Raw genomic sequence first — 16231 nt, forward strand, 5'->3', positions numbered from 1 at the left:
GTTGCCAGCCCCAGACAGGACCCAGCCTCCTGCAGACTCCAGTGCATACTGTGGGCACCGGCGTAGTCCACGCTGGCCCTCCTGGCCCCCTCCCCTAGTGGTTCCAGAAGCCCAGGAAAGTGGCCCTGGCTGTGCCCACGAGGGGCTGAAGATAGGCCGGCTGGCCGGCTGGTCTGGCAGTGTGTGCCCGGACTGGGTATCAGCCTCAGCCCTCCCTGAGTACACCCTCCTTGGTCAGGAGGGGAGGGGGCCCCAACCCATCCATCACTCAGGAGGCAGGAGTCTCACCACGAGCCTTCGGGACCTTCTCTGAAGCCCCTCGTCCTGTCCGTAATTTATTTACATTCGTGTTACACCAGGTGCGTGGATGTGACACATTGTCCCGGCCAGCGCGGGCGACAGGAATTGAACTTTAGTCTCCAGGCAATTACGGCGGCTGGGACTGTGCTTCATTAGCGGCTGTTACGCAGTAAAAGCGATCAAATGGCCCCTATTTGCGATTTAAAAATGCAATTTATTTTAATTTACGTTTCTGAGGACTTCTGGGGTTTGGCTGGGGGCAGCCAGGGCATCACTGGAGGGGGTTGGGCCGAAGCCCCTCCTTTTGGAAGGATAGAGGATGGCCAGCGTGGACTAGACCTGGACGGCAGGAAAGGCAGAGGAAGCTGGGAGCAAGCTGGGGGGCGGGGGGAGCAGGCCGTGGCCTCAGGCTGGCAGGAGATGAACATTCTGGGCCGCCTTTTAAAAAGCGGTGAAAAGTCCCCCCCGGCCTTGCTGGTCTGTCGCTGGCTGCTGTGGAGTGGGCTGGGGAAGCATTCCTGAGCCAGGGGCCTGGGACCTTGGGCACAGTGGCCGCGCCGCCCCACTGCTCGGGCAGCGTGGCAGCCCCTCACCGCCCCTCAGGCCCAGAGGCAGGCCCCGCTGCCTCTGCAGACCCCAGCGGCAGGCCCGCCTTGGCTCTGGCCGCTTCTGGCCTCGGGTGTGCATCTCGTTCCCATTTCTGCAGCCCCGGAGGGTCACACTGACCTGTCTGGACGCTGTCCGTTTAACCAGGACAGCCCCTGCAAGGCCAAGGCCTGAAGGCCCGGACAGATGGAGGGGCGGAGGCAGCCGAGGGTCGAGGGTGGTGACAGCAGACATCCAGCCCTGGAGACAGACAGCGGCCTGGGGAGAGTTTGGAACCCAGTGTCGAGGGCGAGGGGCCTGGCTTCGCACACGAGAGGGAAAGAAAGTGGGCAAAAGACACCTGCAAACCGGAGGACGACCCCGCGGGGGTCCCAGGATCTCGGCCGCCGGCCCCTGCTGTGCAGACCCTGTGCTGGACGGTCAGCTCGTAGTCCACGCATGGACACAGAGCCAGGGTTCCCGGTCCTGTCACACACACCCCCCACGACACGTGCGTGCACGCACTCTTCAACCAGGTGCCGCCGAAGCGGGGGGCGGGGGCGGGCGCGGACCAGGACGAGGCGACGTTGCCCGGGTGCCACCCGTTGGCTGCCATGGCCGGCGGGGCTGGGGGCGGCCTCCTAGCTCCCCAGTCCTGGCCCTCCAGGCTCCCGAGGTACCGGCCCAACCCCCTCCCCCTCCCCGGCAGGGCCGTCCAGGCCTCTGTCTCCCGCAGCCCCCGTTATTCTGGGCGCCCCAGCTTGCCGAGTTAATTGGCCAACTTTCCCAGAAGTAAACCTGACGGATGGAAATTAATAGTTTTCCGGCGTTGCAGTTGCTGCTGATGGTGCCAGCTGGGGGGAGGGCCGGGGCGCAGGAGGACCCCTGAAAAGCACCAGCATGAGCAAGATCTTTCGGGCTGAGGTCACACAGTTCAGCAGCTCTGTGGCCACAGCAGGGGTGAGGGCTCCTTGGAAGGGTCCGAGCCAGCCCTGTACCCCCCACCATGGCTCCCTTGCTGTGTGACCTGTGTCTGATGGGGTCCTCTGGGCTGCTCCCAGCTGGGGTCTCAAACCAGGAAAGCCCCTCACAAGAGAGGCAAGGGAAGGGGAGGCCTCCGGGCTGTGGGGCTGAGGTGGGGGGTCAGGGTAGCCCGCCCCTCTTTGGAGCTCTCCTTTAGGGGACAGGCGACAATGATTTCGCTGGCCCACCCAAGGCAGAGTGTGTCTGCACTTAGGGCCCGTGCCCCCGGACTCCCCTGTCCTGGAAAGCACAGCCGCACCCCCATCATCCTGGGGCCCTGGGGTCACAGGCCTCGTCCCCTTAGGCTGGATGGAGAATCGGTGTGCAGGCAAAGCTGGCCTCTGCTCAGGCCTCTGCAGCCCTGGGGGCAAGGGGGACACAGTGCCCGCTGTCCGGTCCCCAGCCGGGCTTCCCACAGTCAGCAGCTGGTCTGTCAGTACCTCTGCAGGGGTTCTCGGGCCCCTCCCTGGACACTGGCCTGGGAGGTGTAGGTGTGACCAGCAAGTCCCCCGAGGCGGTCCAGCTGCCCGCAGGAGACCTGGGTGGGCTGCAGGGTCAGCGCGGGAAGACAAAGGGTGAGGCGTGGGGCCTCTCCTCACTGGACTTGTCAGATGGTGGATGGATGGATGGACAGACGGACGGACGGACGGACGGATGATGAGGTTTTGCTAGGAACAAACATAGGTTTCCTTGGCCCTCCGATGGCCCATGCTGCCTGTTGGTGGCTAAGCTGACCTCACTGGCCCCACCCAGAAATTTTCCTTGGAGAACTAGAGATCAGCACAAGCAAGTGTTGGGGGAGGGGTAAGGGGGCTTGCAGGCCTCTTCCCTGCAGTGACCAAGCCCACAAGGGACACAAGAAAGACCCTTCCCCTAGCCAGGGCGGGGCCATGTAGGCGGCCTGGGGTGCGGCCTGCATCTCCATGCTGGTGAAAGGTGACCAAATGAAGTGGGAGGGGCGCGGATATGATCGAGGCGGAGGGGTGAAGACGGGGTGAAGACGGGGTGAAGACGGGGCTGCGCGTCCTGGTGGCATGGGCTCCGGGCTGACTGCCACACCTGGACGGGCCTTCCACCCACCTGGCAGGTGCAGCGGCCCCTTCAGCCACCCTGTGTCTCCCCAAAGCAGTACTCACCGCTCCTCAGGATTCGTGGGCTTGTGCTGGCTCAAACCGCTGGTCCTGGGCACTCCAGGGACTGCAAACCGCTTCGTCCTGAGGCCACAGGGACATGGGGAGGGAAGGGGTGGAGAAGGAGGAGGAAGCTGTGCTGACCGGGGCTGACCCCGTCCTGCGTGTCACGTGGCCTCCTCGCCCTCTGGCTTCTGGGCAGGTGGGGCTGGGGAGGGGAGAGGCGCAGGTCGGGGACCCGAGGGCAGGGGGTGAGGAGGTGTGCTCTGCCGTGCGCCCTGCACCCCCTCCCGCTGGGTCCCGGCAGCACCTTCTCTCCCTGCCCTGCCCACCCCTCTGCGCGTGGTCTTTCAACGCGTGCTCCCAGGTCTCCCTTGGGGTGGCCCTGTGGGGCCCTGACACCCAGAGCACACCCCGACCTGATGCTTAGGAGCTGCAAGCTGCACAGACCTGGAGACAGTGACATAGGCCTTCCCAGAGGCGCTCAGGGCCCCGCGCTGAGCCGGCCGCTCCCTCCTCCTCCGGCCACGCCGCCTTTGGGGTTCCGTCACAGATCTCGGAAAATTGGTGACATGTCTTTCCCCCACCTCCATGCCCCCACCCTGGGCCAGTTAGGGGGTGAAACAAAAGGCAGGAACCACCTCAAGGAGCCTCAAGTCCACATAAGTGACAGATGTACTCCCAGGGGGGCCCTGCCGTCCGGGCCGGGTGGGGGAGGGGAGGGCAGACTGTAGCCGTCAGAGACCCACAGTGGCAGGCGTGGCTGGGCCCAGCCAGCAGTGGTGGCTGTCACTCCACCCCTTTGAGCCTTGGTTTCCTCTGGGGGGCTCATAGCGTCACCACGTGATGCTCTTGTCCGGCTTAACCCAAACAGGGCCACAAGGAAGAGTCGCGGAGCCCCAGTCAAGGACGGTCTGTGAAGGGACCGCTGTGGGCGCCTAGAAAGGGCGATGTTAAAAAGAGGAAAAGTGGGGTGTCTGTTCACAGGACAGGAACCTAAAGAGGGTGACAAGATTTCAGTGCGAGATGCTGGGTGGCCAGGGTTGGTGCCGAGGGACAGCGTGGGACCTAAGGGGCCGTGCCCAGCTGCATCTCCTGGGCGCGACGATGTCAGAAAACCCTTCCTGGGTGTTAGCCACCCAAGTATTCTGGGGTGAGGTGTCTTGGTGTCTGCAACTGACCCCCACGTGGTTCAGCAACTTAATGTAGAGAGAGACAGCAAGTTTGATGGCATCTTCTTAAAATTGCTGCCGAGCACGAAATTAATAGACACAAATTCGTTTTATGTGTATATGCTTTTAAAAAGACGTCCTTCAGGCCGGCAGGGGCCAGACCCCACCCCACTGGCTCTGGGCCCCCCAGGGGCACCCAGGGGCATCCAGAAGGCAGGTGTGAAACACGCCCACCCCGGCCCACTCTGGGTTCTGCTGGCTGTTTGCACCCTTCGTGGGGGGGCAGGTCCTGGCCTCACCAGGAGGCGCTTAAAGAGGGGACTGCCGTTATGAAGTCCTGTCTCAGGATGAACACACTGGGTCCCCACGGCCACCAGGAGTTCACTGTTTTTAACCCACTTTTAAGTACGGAAACAGGCTGCAGAAGCTCCGCGGGAGGGCTGGGGGCACAGCGGCCCACGGTCCGTTTCACGGTGCCTGGGGCCATGGCACACGGCCGCGCGTGCTCTCTCATCGGACACCCAGGACTCGTGAGAAAGGTGCTGTCGTGACAGGGCACGCTTCACAGGTGAGAGGTGGCGGTGCGGGAGTTAAACACCGAGCCCGGGCCCCAGCCGGGCGGTGGGGAGCCGGGCCTGGCCCACGGCAGCAGCCCCAGACCAGCCTCTTCTCCCCAGCTCCGGCCCCAGGTCTCTGGCTACACAGAGGCAGACTCGGGGTCGTCCCCCGAGGTCACACACACTTACAAGAGGAGCCGAAGGGCGCTCCTGCTGGTGGAGGGCTCACTCCCGGCCGGATACTGGCCGCGAGCACCGCATCTCGTGCTGGCCGAGCGCAGACCCAGGGGAGGAAGCAGCCCACAGAGCCTGGATGCCTTGCCTGGCTGGCTGCGTCCCCCAGAACAGCGTGCACGCCCGGCGCTCCATGGCTCCAGGCAGGCTTCTCTGTCACAGGCGGCCAGGTGCCACTGAGGACAAGGGTCCCGTCCCTGTGAGGAGGACGTGATCAGCCGGCTGTGGAGTGGGCACCCCCCGGAGCCTCCTGCATTGTCATAGGGCAGATGGCGGCCAGTCTCCTGGCCCATGGGGCATTGGAGTCATGGCGTGGCCAAGGCCTGGGGCTTCTACTCACCCCGCCCACAGATCCCAGTCAGTGCAGAGCTGCTCAGCCTCCCGCCAGGGCTGCCCCAGACCAAGAGCCAGCTCGGGGTCCGAGGTTCGGGGTTCACCTTTCTCCCTCCTTTAATTCGCTTTCTGCACTGGTGAATGAGGCCTCAGCACCAGCAGGAAGTCCCGAGACCTCCCGAGGGTGGAGAGGGCGGGGCCGGGGCTCTGGGCACAGCCCCCAGGCCTGGCTCCTTCGCTCTCTGCATCAGCTTTGTCTGAGGCCCAGGAGCTCCAGGCAGGGATGTGGCAACAGCTCAGAAAGCCTTCCTGGTGCCCTTCGCTGGACTAGGGGTTGGGACAGGCCACGCATGGCTCAGGCTGTGGCTCAGGCCCTGCTCCCAGCCCTCCAGCTCACATCATAGCCCGAGGCCAGATCCAGCCTGGTGGCTTCCCCAGGCCCCGATACCCCCTACAGAGGATGGGGCTGACCTTGCTGGCTGCCGCTCCTGGGGCCTCTTCCTGGGGGCGGGGGGCACCCTCTTCTCTCTCCCTTGTCCTCTCCTGGGCACCCCTTGCCCACAGCGCCAGGCTCTGCTCAGTCCCCTTAAGCCAGTGGGCACTTCTGTTCCTGAGTGTCCCTAAGCAGTGGTCAGCGGGCTCAGGACAAGAACCCGTGCGTCTCCGAAGGTGATGGGTGGGCCTGGAACCCGGACACTTGCCGTAAATCCAGGCCCCACCTGTACCTGCTGAAACCTCTGTCGGCTTTGAGCGGCAGCCGGGCTGCGGGAAGACATGGAGCCCAGCCCCTCGCCTGGGTCTTGGCTCCCCCGTCAGGACTGCGAACACCGCGTCACCCTCAGCCCAAAGAACAGGAGTGGGGGCCCCTAGCTGAGGAGAGAGGCCGGCAGGGAGGCTTGGTGCTGGACACGGCCCATCCACACCCAACGCCGGCGGGCGCTGGCCCTCCTCTCCCTGCTCCTAACGAGGCCCCGGCTGCTGCACCGTCCCGCCCGGAGCCTCGGCTCTTTGCTCTGCCAGAAATCTGTGCCTTGCCCTGTAGCAGCAGCTCCTTTGTGGGGCCTCTGCCGGCTCCAGAGATGCTGGGTGTCCTCGTGCAATGGGCAGGCCTCCCCTCCTGCTGCTGGGACTGCCCCCCCGCCCTCCCCAGGTATCCTCAGAGCCGGCATGGTGCCAGGGTGAAGGGAGAAGACGGGAACCCTCCCGCCTGGGCGGGCCCCAGTTCGCCCTGCTCCTGAGGGGTCCTGGTCCCTCCACCAGGGAGAAGAGGCAAGAGCTAGGACTGACCCTGACCTCTGCCCCAGGCCCGGAGTACCTGCCCCTCTGCTCCAGGTGAGAGTGAGGAGTCTCAGGGGCCCTAGCGGTCACCTGTAAATGCTTGTCGAGCAGGTGACCCTTCCAGACACAGACAATGAGGCCCAGAGAGGCCAACTCGCCAGAGGCCCCAGAGCTAATGAGAGGCAGAGTAGAGTGGGATCCCCAGTTCTTCCGCCTTGCTGCCAAGGCAGGTGACCCCCACCCCGCCCAGCTCAGAGCCCCGAGCCGAGCGCCTTGGAGGACAGCCCGGGTCCTGGGTTCCGGGCCTGGGGAGAGGCAGCTGCTGTGTCAACGTGGGGACCGAGCCAAGTCAGGCTCAGAGGCCCTGCCCTGAGGCCTGTGTGGGCGTGGGAGCGAGCCTGTAGCCCGGCCACACCTGTCCCGCGGGGGCCCTGGGTGGGGCCTCCCATCTGGGCTGGAGCCTGGTCAGGCTTCTCGCTCTGCCCAGGGGGCAGGGGGCAGGGCAAGTGGGCCTCGGCCAGCATGAGTCACTGCCTGGCCTGCCGGCCTTACCAGGCCCTGTCAGACAGGCAAAAACCCGCGGAAGGGGCCGGGCTGGGAGCACCCTCACTGGGCCTGGGGGGCTGTTCAGCTCCCACCCACTCAGCACCCTCCTTCCTCCAGCCGGGTCAGTGGCCCAGGGCCCCCCAGGCCGCTGCATGGTGGGAAAGCAGTTTGGGGGGGTCACTTCCCAATCTTGAGTCAGTGCGGGGCCGATGGGCCCCAGGCCCCGCCCACCGTTTACTCAGCCGCGTCTGTAATTCCATGGCTTCTTCCACCTGATCCCGTCCAAGCGTTAATATCTGTGAAATCGCAGGCTCGATGTGTTGGTTTTGTTTTTCTAACACATGCTAAAAGAAATCATGCGTTTAGAAAACTTCGTCGGGCCATCTGTGGATCACGTCAGGCACGCCGGGCGGGGGGGCGGCCAACCCCTCCTTCGGAACGGCAGAGCTCAGAGGGGGTCGGGTCGAAGTGGGGGCCGTGGCGGGGGGCCCTCCCGAGGGTGGCCCCTGAGCAGAAGGCCATGGCCTCGAGTCCAGTCCAGAGCCTCAGACCCCCTTCGACAGGCCGGGAACCCCAGAAGCAGCCTCGCAAGCAGCCTGAGGCCCCCTCGGCCTGGGAACAGTGTGTGAGGCCGGGACACCGTGAGCACACCTGCCCACCCTCCCCTGGACTCACCCATCTGTGCTGGACCCCTCACCTCTGAGCCCGCCATTGCAAGCACCTCTTCCTCCCTGCGTGGGGCGAGGCAGTGGACCCCAGGCCCAAGGCCCCCGTCTATGGCTGGACCAGGAAAGGGCCACTGTGGCCCCTCAGGAAAAGTGCAGGTGAGGGTGACATGCGGGGGGCGTCCCCTGGCTGGAGAGAACACATGCTACACGCGGCCTCCCAGCCTCGCTGGCTGACCAGCCCCCCGAGCCCTCAAAGCAGGAGCCCTGCCCCCCACTATCCTGGGGCGGATGAGTGAGCTGCGCCCACACTCAGCCACGAGACGAACGGAGGGGGCCCCGGCCCTCTCTGCGCCCCCCTTTCCCCCATGTCCTCTTCCCATAGGGCTGTGAACTCAGGCCTCGGGCCGGCCCTGCCCTGCCCTGCCCTTGGGAGGAGTTTAGAGGGAGAAAGTGAGCTGGACAGAGTGTCCATAGAGTCCCTGAGACACCAGGGTCATGTGCAGAGTGGCCTGGGACAGACAGGCCCCTCTGGCCCTTCCCCGCCGGAGGGCCGACATCGCTGCACTCACGATGCCAGCGCTGGGCTCCGTGCTGTACCTGCTCCTGCACCCAGAGCTTCCTCACAGGTACGCGCTGTCTCCTCCACCTTCGACAGGTGAGGCGCAGAGCCGGGCCCCGCAGCAGCCGGGAGGGGTCGAGGCTGAGACTCGGAGCACCAGCCTGGCCCAGACTCCGAGGCCGCCAGGCAGGTCGAAGCACCTGCAGGCTCCCAGGCTGCTCAGGGCCCCCCTGCCGCTGGCCAGCGTCCTGGGCGGGTGGCCTTCGAGGACACCTTGCCCACCTGCAGTGGCGTCTGGACCGGGAGAGGAACGGAGACAGGAACTCTTCCTTTTTCAAAGGAGGATTTGGCGGTTCCTCAGAGAGTCAGACATGGAAGGACCGTAAGACCCAGCAGCTCCACTCGTGGGGACAGACTGGGACGGACCGAAAGTGGGGACTCGAACAGACGTTTGCACACCTGTGCGCACGGCAGCACTGCCCGTCGACGGGCGGGTGGGTAAATCGGGTGTGGTCTGTCCGTTCGCCGGAGTATTATTCAGACATGGAAAAGGAATGACATTCTGACACGTGGCTGTCTTGAAGACGCTATGCTCCGTGGAAGAATCCAGACAGAAAAGGACAAGTATTGTCTGATTCCGCTTTTGTGAAATATCCAGAACGGGCAAATTCATAGAGACGGAAAGTGGGTAGAGGTTAGCAGGGGCCCTGGGACGGAGCGGGGAATTACTGCGCAGTGAGGACAGAGTTCCTGTTTGGACGGTGAGGCTGCACAACGTCGCAAATGTACTGAAGCCACTGCACTGTACACTTAAAAATGGTGAAAATCGCTAATTTTATGTTATGTATATTTTAACACAATAAAAAGGAAAGCGCCCCTGGAGGGATGTGTGGGGGCCCCCTGGGTCCTCCCCCTCCCCACTCCATCCCTCTGAGGGGCGGGGTCCCCAGCCCACCTCCTTCTCCCATGCCTGGCAGTCAGTCCCCCGCTTAGCAGGAGACAAAAAGCAATTCCTTCCACTTTGCTTCTTATTCAAAGATGGATGGGGAGGAGAGACCATCGGCACAAACGAGGTTTGGGGTCACCTGCGGGTTTCTGCAGGAGTAACCGCCAGGCGGCCACCGTCCTCTTTGCCTGGTTCCAGGGGCTGCCTCAGCCTCTCCTCTGTCTGCCCTGGTGTCTTCTCTATCATCCACCCCCGCCCCAAAAACCCGCTTGGGGCCGACCTTGGACTTGGGCTACAGCAGGGTGCGTGAGCCTGAGTTAGAACCTCGTTCTGCCACTGCCAGCTATGTGGCTTTGGGTACACCTGCCAGCTTTCTGGGCCGCTGAGTCGGCACGGAATCGCCCCACAGAAGCTGCGCAAGGAATAATTTTCTCCCCATGCAGACACGAGGCGCAGGCTCCAGGATGCTGCTCCCCCTTGCGGGACATCTGATGCCTGTTATTCAGCGTCTGCTGTCCCACGGCCTCTGTTGTCACTTGGCAGGCTTTACGCCGTCACAGAGCAGTGCTGAGTCCTACAGGCAGAGCGCAGGCCTTCTCCACTGTCTCCGAGCTGTCGCACTCGGGGCGGCCGCTCGGCATCTCTGAGCTTCTCTTTCCTTATCTGCAAAGTAGGATCATAACATCCACACTCCAGAAACGCTGTGAAAGTGAGTGTGGAAAAGCCATTCGCATGGCAGCTAATAGAGAATATGATCTCAAGGGTGCTTACAGGTGAGGCTGTCAGTACCTACTGGGTGGGATGGTACTTCCCCCTTGAAAACATACACGTCCTCTGAAAGCTGTGAAGGTGACCTTATTTGGGAAAAGGAGTCCACTGGCACAGCATCTTTTCTGCCCATGGACATTATTTGCCCTCAGGGCCAAGCTCAAGGGCCACCGTGAGGGCCTTCCGGGCTCTAGAGAAGGGGTCTGAACCGCCCACTACTCCAGCGCTCGTGGTCTGCTTTGTCCCCTCCCCTGGAGCTCCGGGCTCGGGTTGTAGGGCTGCCAAGACGGCCCGTGTCTGGTCCAACCTGCCAGCAGTGTACAAGGTGGACCCCGAGAGGAACCAGGCCTTGGATGTCCCAGCCCACCAGCAACGGGCCCAGGCATGCCAGGGGTCCTCTGTGAGTGTCAGTCTCCCGGTGAGCTAAATGGGGGACACTGGTAGCTCACTTCAGTGCTGGAGGAATCACTCAAGTCATTTACCAAAAGGCCATGGTGGCTGCGAGGCTGTTGTGCTGTCGTTGCTGTGGGCATGCAAATACTTCCCAAAGTGAAGACGCCCCCCATCCCCGGCCCGGCCCGGGCCACAGCCTCAGGGTGGGATAGGCAGGGTGGAGAGAGGACACTGGGGACTCCCTGGGCCCTGGGCCCTGAGCCCGGGGCAGACCTCGGCCGACCTGGCTTTGGCCCCGGTATGGCCCCAGCACCCCAGTCGACCCTCAGGGACCTGGGCAGACGGTGATGTGAGGGCCTGGCGCCGTCCAGCTCTGCCTCTCAGAGCGAGGTGGGGGTCGCAGAAAGGAGGAGCCCCCGCGGGTGCCCCCACAGGAAATGGCCGGGCGGCGATGGCCGTGCCGGGCTCTGGGTCTGCGGCCGGGCCGCGGGCCCCACGGGTGTGGGGCCGGTTTATTCAGTAGCTTTGCCGCTGATTAGTTGCAGGTGAGCGGGTGGCACGTGGTTTGTGTTGTAACAATATTTTGGGACAATTAGATTGAAACCACATTGTTTGAGCCGCTGGCGGCTCGCCGCAGCGCTGTGCTCTGTACCCTCTGCGCTCCGGGGCTGGCCGGGCCACCCCACCCTCCTCAGCCCCAGCACCTCAAAGCCAAGGGGGTCGGGCCTCCTGCTGGAGGGGGCGCTCCTCCCGGCCTCCCGCTGACCTCAGCCTCCAGTTGTTCTAGAAAACAGCTGCTGGGAGACTTCCCCAGGGACAGGTGGGGAAGGGGAGCCTGGAGCCGCAGTGGGACTGCTGGGTGGGGTGGCCACCTTTCCCTTACCCCCCAACATTATGCCTACCCCCTAGACTGCCCCGGTCAGCAGAACCCCCAGACTGTAGATTCTAGGAGGGGGGGCCAAGCCCAGGGACCCGAGTGGGAGGAAACAGCCAAGCTCAGGTTGGCCTAGCTGCTGGGCGGGGGTCCCCGGTCCCGCCCCCCCCAGTACCACATCATGAGTAGATTGGTGTGATGCCAGGTCACCCCCTCTCAGCTGAGGAGCAGGGTCCATCCTGCAAAGGACCAGGCCCAGGTCCACGAAGGGGGTAGTTGACAAGGCCTCAGCAGGAGGGGGTCCAGAATGGCACCCGAGACCTGCCCCACCCCAGACACAGCCAGCAGCAGCCTGGACGGGGCTTCGGGATTGTCGGCCCCGGTGTTACCCAAGTCCACGTGGAGTCTGGGGACTTGCGGGGGTTGGGGGAGTGGCGGGGCAGTGCAGGTCTGGTACCTCCTGGGGGCAGCATCAGGGGCCCAGACCCTCCCTACCTTCAGAGTAGCTCAGGACACACTTTAGGAAATGGCCCTGGCCCAAAGGACTCTGGGACAGGCCTGGGTGGGGCCCAGCCACGTGCTCAGGCCTCACATCCCAGGCCTTCTTGGGGACCTAGTGACCGCCGTGGTGGCCAGCTCGGCCCTCAGTCCACCACCTAGGACGCCGTCGTGCAGAGCGGAGAGGGAGGCTTGCCGGCCTGGTATGCAAGGGCCGAAGCACTAGCTTCCTTCTGATTAAAAAGGGGCGCTGTGGCCGCTCCCATCACCAGTCCTTCCCCCAGTCAGGCTGTCAATCACGGTGGCTGCTCCAGTCAGGGGCGGGCGCATGGCCCAGGCTGGCCAATTAGAGCAGGCTACGTGAGGTCACGTGACGGGGGGTCCGTCGGCCTTCCCCTCGGTGGGACCCGGGCCCCCAGCAGAGGGCGCAGGGTGCGGTGGGGCAGCCTGGGATGCCCCTCCGTGTGGCCCGAGCGCCTGGCCCAGGGCCTGACCTGCGCCAGCCCCGTCCGCCCCTTGCCCAGGCGCAGGCCTCCCTTTCCGCTTGGGGGTTTTCGAATTTCTGAGAGTCGCGCCGGAGGAGACCCCCTGCCCCAGCGGAAGTGAAGAGAGGCTGTGGGCAGGCTGCTGGGGCTCGCGGAGGACTGGCCTGGGGCTTCGGTCCTGGTGTGGCCCCACCAGCACCTGGGCGCTGGCCAGATTGCAGTGGGGGGCCACCGCGACCCGCTTAGCCAGAAGCACCTGGGCGGGGGCGGGGGGGAGATCCGGTGCCTGCTCAGGTGTGAGAGCTGAGGAAGGCAAGCCCCTGGAAGGAGCTGGCAAGGGGAGTCTTTTCCGGACCCCGCTGGGGACCCGCAGGGCTCCAACGACCCCGCCTGAAAAACATATGTATTTTTGTTAAAACAGAAGCCGGGACGGGGGAAATTGAAACGTAGTCGAGATGTTAGAGAAATGAATACTGACGCCGGGGCCCGAACCCCACCGCTTCAGGGTGGGGGTGCAGAGCTGGACCAGCACCAGGGCAGGGCGTGAGGGCCGCAGTGGGGAGTCCCGGCATCCTGGGGGGGGGTGCTGGCTCTCCACTGCCGTGGGCCTTGATTTCCTCTAACGTTAATAGGCCTGATAATAGCACCTCCGGGTGGGTTTGAGGAAGACGAGGAGGAGGCCTGGCATCATGGGGACCCGATGCCCATCCGGGGAGCCCCGGGGGCCCCACAGGGTGGGCCTTCGGGGTTTGGGGAAAGACCCAGCGGCACATCCGACCCTTGAGCCCTTCCTAACTGTGCACAAGGGCTGTTTTCACGCCCTGGGCTGAGGGAGAAGGTACCCCGACCTCCTTTGCTGACACCTTGCTCGCTTCCTGCAGCCTAACCTCACCCCCATGCTGGCCTTGCCCTGCACCCCCTAGAGCCCTCCTCCTCGGTGGCAAGGTGCATCTACAAACCCTTTTCGTTGGAGCAGCTGCAGGTCTCTCTGCCCCACCCCCCCTCCAGGTAGAGGCCCTGTGGCATGGCCCAACCCTCAGCCAGCAGCCGGGGTGGGCTCCATCTCACCGGGGGTCCAGACAGTCTGGCAACTTCCTGAGGGGGTCTCATTGTCTCTTTTCCCACCATTTCCACGCATATCCTTGTCCAAAAGTTAGGCGGGAGGTGACCGTGGTGACAAGGGGTGCTGGGAAACGTAGCCCTGTGCCAGGAAGCAGCGGGAGTGGATCTGGGGTTGGTGGGACAGACGGCTTTGGCTCACTGGTCAGGACTGACACGGTGGGGACCTCACTCCATCTTCCTGCTGGGCAGCCTCGGCCCCTCCCCTGCATCCAGCTCCCTCGCCCTGGGCTCCTTGTGTCCTGGGCCCCTTGTGCACGTGGGCTCATTGCCCGGGTGCCGGCCTGCAGCTCACCTTCGTAACTCCCAGGCACCTCGACCTAGGGGCGAGCCCTGTGGTCAGAGGCGTGAGAGTCAGAGCAGGCAGAGCTGCCCAGATGGCAGCACAAGACCCTTGGCGTGGGCGTCAGTGGCCCAGGTGGGCAGAAATATCGGTTTCTATATGCCTTTCCCATAAGTGGCCGGAGGGGAGGGGTCATGGGGGCTTGTGAGCCTCGGTGTGGGATCCATCTCTTTGAAAATGCCTAAAAACTAAGCGGGGATCAGCCTCAGGAGCCAATTTCTGGGGACCAAAGCCATCACGATTGGAGTACAAAAGAAAACTGTGATGAAACCCCAAAACCACAAACAGAAATTTATTACACAAAATGTTTGAAACTTCACGATAAGATCATCGTTTTTAACGAACGTCCCAAGGCGGCAGAGTGATCGAGGAAATGCAAGTTAAAACCACGGAGTTACCGCTATACTCTTCCCGGCGACTGGGCGAGAAAGGTGGGCAGAGCCAGGTGCCCGTGAGAACGGCGAGGACGTGGCGGGGCTGGCGCCCTCCACCGCGGCAGGACCGTGAGACGGGGCAGCGCCATCTGTGACCCAGCCGGTCACTCCCCGCATTTCCCCGGGGTTGATGAACACACACGCTCACATACAGCCTTGCACTCCAGTATTCGTAAGCAGCCCCAGACCGGAACAGCCCAGAAGTCCGAGCACAAGTGACGCCGTCCACAGACAGCACGCGGCCGTAAAGAAGAAAGAGCTCTTGATGCACACGACCTCCCAGACGCGTCTCAGACACCCGTGCTGAGCGACGAAGCCAGGACATTCTGTGCGATTCCCTGGGTGTGAACCTCCAGGAAAGTCGAAACGGTGTGCAGTGACCGAGAGCGGTCCGTGGTCGCCCGGGGTTGAGATGGGGCGGGGAGCTGATGGCAAAGGGACTTCCCAGGGGCGCCGGGGAGGTTCGGCACCCCGACTGTGGTGGCAGTTACCTGCCTGTGTACGTTTGCCGAAACCCCTCGAACTACGCACTCAGAGTGGGTGTTTTATTGTATGTAAGTCACATCTTAAAGCTGATTAAAAGAAAAATCCTGCAGGACACTCTGTCATCAATCAGATGTCAAAGACCAAAATGATTGACAAGCTCCTGCTTTGCCAAGGACGCCGGGAAACGGACCTTGGCGGGGTGCTGGCAGCTCTTGCCCGGCCGTGGCAATCGAAATTTGAAATACGTTCGTCTTTTCGCCCATCAGTTCCTCTTCTAGGGAGTTTATCGTCCAGATCCACTTGAACGTGAAGAGGTGTCCTCTGCGGCGACGTCTGTCATGCTGAGAAACTAGAAGCAACCTAGGCGCCCAACAGCAGGACACCGGCCAGCTCGCATCAACTCACCGACCGTCCCCGTTGGCCCGGGAGTCCCGTGTCCCGGGAAACCCCGGCCCCACAAACCCCGAAGGCTGGTCGCCCTAAATGCACCATGATGGTCGTGCCAGGGAGTGTGCTGTGAAGTCAGAAGACGTGATCAGGGGCCCCCCGTGCACTGCCCTGGAAGATGTCTGAGAGTGAGCGACACCATGGCGAGGCGCAGGTGGCAGGGAGCCAGCCGGTCGCAGCCGGTGCCTCTGGAGGTCGGGGTGCAGGGGAGGCGCGACCGTCCACCCCTTTGTCCCATTGAATTCATTCGCTTGGCGTGTGTGTGGATTTTATAATTAGACAAATGTTTTCTCAAGGAAATGTGACCTTGGTCTGCAGCCAAAGGCAGGTGGATGGGACCTCCGAGTTACAGCCATAAGGAGGCAGGTGCAGGAAGAGGGACCCAGGGCCTTCGGCAGGGGAGGAAGACGGTGAGGGGGAGGGGCACAGTCTAGTACAGCGGTCCCCATCATTTTTGGTTCCGGGGACTGGCGCTCCTGCGAGAGTCTAAGGCCCGGTGGTCTGAGGCGGAGCCGAGGCGGCGATGCCGGTGCTGGGGAGCGGCTGCAGGTCCAGATGGAGCTTCGCTGCTCGCCTGCCGCTCACCTTCTGCCGTGTGACCCGGTTCCTAACAGGCCACAGACTGGTACCGGGCCGCGGCCCGGGGGATTGGGGACCCCAGGTCTAGGAGACCCTGATCCCAGGCAAGAGTGCTAGGTGGCTTCTCCTTCCTTCTCCTGGGGGTGGACCCGTCCGAAGACGCCCCTTGCCCAGGACCCACCCTAGGGAATGGGCTCGGCCCCTCTGGCTGCCTCGGAACCTCTCGCCCTCGGCAGGCAGCCCCCCCTGCTCCCTGCCTCAGCCAAACCGTGCAGCCCAGGATTGTAACACAAATTGACTGGGGGCCCTGAGCCCAGCTAATTCCTGCGTCTTAATGAGTGGGAAGATGAGGTTTTTATTCATCACTGGGGCTTTAAAAATTGCAGTAAAGTGGCCCACTTTATAAAGAAAAAATCAATAGCAAAAAGAAAACAGGAGTATGTAAATGGACAAGTGACAAAAAGCAGGCCAATT

This window comes from Pteropus alecto, unplaced genomic scaffold, assembly GCF_000325575.1.
Source record: "Pteropus alecto unplaced genomic scaffold, ASM32557v1 scaffold134, whole genome shotgun sequence".
Taxonomy (NCBI): Eukaryota; Metazoa; Chordata; class Mammalia; order Chiroptera; family Pteropodidae; genus Pteropus; species Pteropus alecto.